Source organism: Symphalangus syndactylus, chromosome 3, assembly GCF_028878055.3.
Source record: "Symphalangus syndactylus isolate Jambi chromosome 3, NHGRI_mSymSyn1-v2.1_pri, whole genome shotgun sequence".
In the NCBI taxonomy this organism is placed as follows: Eukaryota; Metazoa; Chordata; class Mammalia; order Primates; family Hylobatidae; genus Symphalangus; species Symphalangus syndactylus.
In genome coordinates, this window is record NC_072425.2 from 127704125 (window position 1) to 127708405 (window position 4281).

General features: G+C 42.6%; 1 pseudogene; it reads right to left on the bottom strand.

The window, feature by feature from the left end:
- Positions 1-2663: 2663 nt before the first annotated feature.
- Positions 2664-3612, bottom strand: LOC129478392 (heterogeneous nuclear ribonucleoprotein A1-like; annotated as a pseudogene).
- Positions 3613-4281: the final 669 nt, after the last annotated feature.

A 4281-nucleotide genomic window follows, 5' to 3' on the forward strand; every position in this document is an offset into this window, starting at 1 on the left:
ATCCCTGCTGTTCCAGCTCCAGCCATGGCTGAAAGGGTCACAGATACAGCTCAGGCTGCTACTTCAGAGGGTGCAAGCCATAAGCCTTGGAGAGTTCCATGTGGTGTTAAGCCTGTGGGCATGCAGAGTACAAGAGTGAAGGAGGCTTGGCAGTCTCTCTATAGACTTCAGAGGATGTATGATAAAGCCTGGGTGCCAGGCAGAAGACTGATGCAGGGGCAATCCCTCACAGAGAACCTCTACTAGGGCAATAGTATTGAGGGGGAAATGTGGGGTTGGAGGCCCCACGGAGACCCCACTGGGGCACTGCCTACTGGAGCTGTGACAAGGGGGCCACTGACCTCCCAACCCCAGGATAGTAGATCTACTGGCAGCTTTACATCTTGAGCCTAGAAAAGCTGTAGGCACTTGACTCCAACCAGTAAGTGCAGCCTTGGGGCTGAACCCTGGAAATCCACAGGAGTGGAGCTGGCCAAGGCCTTGGGAACCCATCTTTGCTACATTATGTCTTGCATGTGGGACATGAAGTCAAAGGAGATTATTTTGGATCTTAAAGATTTAATGGAGCTTAAAGATTTAATGGGTTTCAGACTTGCATGGAGCCTGTAGCCCCTTTGTTTTGGCCAATTTCTCTCTTTTGGAATGGGAGCGTATACCCCATGTCTGTACTCACACTGTGTCTTGGAAGTAAGTATATACTTTTTAATTTTATAGGCTCATAGGTGTAAGGGACTTGCCTTGTTTCAGACTTTGGACTCTGGACTTTTGAATGATGCTGAAACAAATTGTGACTTTCGGGGAACTATTGGCAGGAGATTATTATATTTTGCAGTGTGAGAAGAACATGGGATTTGGGGGGGGCAGAGGCAAAATGACATGGTTTGGATCTGTGTCTCCACCCAAATCTCATGTTGAAATATAATCCCCAGTGTTGGAGGTGGGGCATGGTGGGAGGTTTTTGGATCATGGGGACAGATCTCTCATGAATGGCTTAATTGCATCTCCTTGATGATGAGTGAGTTTATACAAGATTGGGTTGTTTAAAAGTGTGTGGCAGCCGGGTGCGGTGGCTCACCCTTGTAATCCCAGCACTTTGGGAGGCCGAGGTGGGTGGATCACGAGGTCAGGAGATGGAGACCACAGTGAAACCCTGTCTCTACTAAAAATACAAAAAATTAGCCGGGCGTGGTGGCGGGCGCCTGTAGTCCCAGCTACTCGGAGAGGCTGAGGCAGGAGAATGGCGTGAACCTGGGAGGCGGAGCTTGCAGTGAGCCGAGACTGCGCCACTGCACTCCAGCCTGGGCGACAGAGCAAGACTCTGTCTCAAAAAAAAAAAAAAAAAAAAAGTGTGTGGCACCTCCCTCCCCCTCTTGCTCCTGCTCTGGTCATGTGACATGCCTACTCCCACTTCGTCTTCTATCATGAATAAAAAAGCTCCCTTAGGCCTCTCCAGAAGCTGATCAGATGCCAGCACCATGGTTTTACTGCCTGCAGAACTGTGAGCCAAATCAATCTCTTTTCTTTATAAATTATCTAATTTCAGATATTCCTTTATGGTCAGGCAAGAATGACCTAATACATTGGACGTGCAAGAGAGACACCAGTAAACAAAGTGACACTGTGAAAAACCAAGTGCTCACATAAAAAACAAATAAGGATCCAGAAGATGATGGAAGGTGTGCCTCCATTTCTAAGCCCTTGCTCAGGCTTTTTCTTCCACTTTGAAAACCACCCTCTTCCTTTAGAAATCCTGCCCATCCTCAAAAACTGGCCCAATGCCGTCTTCTTTGAGATGCCTTTCCTTATCACTCTAGTCAGATTGATCTCTCCCAGCCCTGTAGTCTTACCTTTTTTTATGTACTAATTCTATGGACGTTATTACATATGGGTTCTTATTACAAATATTTACATATATTAGGAAAAAATATCTCCTTTGGTTCCCAAATGGCCAAAACCAGACTTTTTGTATCTTGGGATGGCCCACAGTATCAAAAGCAGTGTCATTCACTTATTGAGTAGGTGATCAATATGCTTATTGAATGGATGATTATGAATTGAATGATTGAGTCACAGGATTTTGTATAAAAGCTACAAGGATATTTGTATTATTTATTACAGTTTACTAAGACCTTCCCCATACATTATATTTCTTAATTCTCTAAGGTAGTAATTATCATTGTCACCTTACATATCAGTTAACCAAGGATCAGAGAGGTTGAGAAACTTGTTTAACCTCAGAAAGCAAGTAAATGGCAGATCTAACATTTAAACCTAGGTTCTTTGGCTCCAAAAAAAGGTCCAGTACTCTTCCCATTTCCTCATTCTACTTTTTTTTTTAAGACATTTATTCTGTTCAGCATCATGATCAGACTATTACATTTAGCAATCAACAACATGGGTGCCAAAAAAAAATTAAAACCCTTTGTTGGAAAGCTTTACACTTTTCACAGAACAGAAACTAAAATAACCCGTTATACAATTAGTCACAAATACAGTCCTTGAGGTTTTTGCCCATACACAAGAATATTTGTCTAAAACATGTCTTTTTTGTAGCAGCTAAGCCCTGCCACCACTGTGCTTGACTGAGTTCACAAATCTGTTGTAACCTATAGCTTCCCTGTCACTTATCTGGCTCTCCTCTCCTGCTAAGCTTTGTTTCCTAATTAAAATCTTTTGCCACTGCCATAGCTACTGCTGCTACTGGAACCCCCATAGCCACCTTGGTTTTGTGGTTTGGCAAAGTATTGGCCTCCACCACCATAGGGGCAAGATCTTCTGCCTCTACAGTTTCCTCCCTTCGTGGGTCCAAAATTTGAAGACTGATTGTTGCAATTGCCAAAATCATTGTAGCTGCTACCACCTCCAAAATTCCTTTCATCATTACCAAATCCATTATAGCCATCTGCACTGCCACCATATCCACCACCACCACGGCTGCACCAAAGCTACCAAAACCACTGAAGTTTCCTCTATGACCAAAGTTGTCATTCCCACCAAAACCACCTTCACGACCACCACCAAAGTTTCCAGAACCACTTCGACTTCTTTGGCTGGACGGAGCACTAGCCATCTCTTGCTTTGACAGGGCTTTCCTAACTTCACAGTTGTGGCCATTCACAGTATGGTATTTCTGAATGACAGTCTTATCCGTGGAATCACGGTTGTCAAAAGTGCCTTGGTCAGTCATGATTTCAATCACTTTATTTTTTCCATACTATTCAAAATAATCTCTTAGGGGATGTTTTTCAGTGTCTTCTTTAATGCCACCAACAAATATCTTTTTCACTGTTTAATTTCACCAACAAATATCTTTTTCACTGGTCTTTGAGAATCTTCTCTTGAGACAACTGTCTTTGGTTCCACAACTCTTCCACGCACCTTGTGTGGCCTTGCATTCATGGCTGCATCCACCTCCTCCACAGTGGCATATGTGACAAACCCAAAGCCCCTGGAGCCATTGGTGTTTGGATCTCTCATTACCACACAGTCTGTGAGCATTCCCCATTGCTCAGAATGGCTCCTCAGGTTCTCATCTGATGTTTCAAACCTCAACCCTCCAATGAAGAGTTTCCTCAGCTGTTTGGGCTCTTAAGGAGACTCTGACTTAGACATGACGGCAGGGAGAAAGAGACTTTATTGATGCTTCCTCAGCAGCGTCCACGAGCAGAAAGGAGTAAGCTGACAAATGTATCTCCTCATTCTACTTTTTATAGTTATTCTCTATAGGGTTTATTTAAATGAATTTAAAAGCCTTTAGTAACTGGAGATTATAAGGAGTGTGAGGAAAGACTATTGAGGCTCTGAGTATTCTTAAAAGACTAATACACCAACTCATTTGTATATGTTTTAATTAATCTGATGCCATTTTAAGAACCAGTATCACTGATGTTTCACTGGATGTCTCAGATTGAGGATCTCTTCAAATGATAAGGCTCTTTATCTCTCTTCAGAAAGCAGCTGTTGGGTTCTTCATCTTGTTGCAGGAATTTTTTTTTTTTTGCAAATATCAAACTTGCATTCATAAGTTAAAGTGTTGTGATATTTAATACATCAGTTGATGTTTTTAATAAATAAGGCTCTCTGCAGCTTTTCTGTTATGAATCACAGTCTTCAACATTCATCCGAACGATGGATATTTGGCAGGCCTTAAGTTCAAGTTTTTGGTTCTCTTATAGCCAAGTGGCTACAAAATAATAGTATCAATCTACTTCAAACGCAGTCTGACAGAGTGTAAAAGGGCTTCACTTGGGTTCAGAAGATGTGAGTCAAGACATGAGTCAA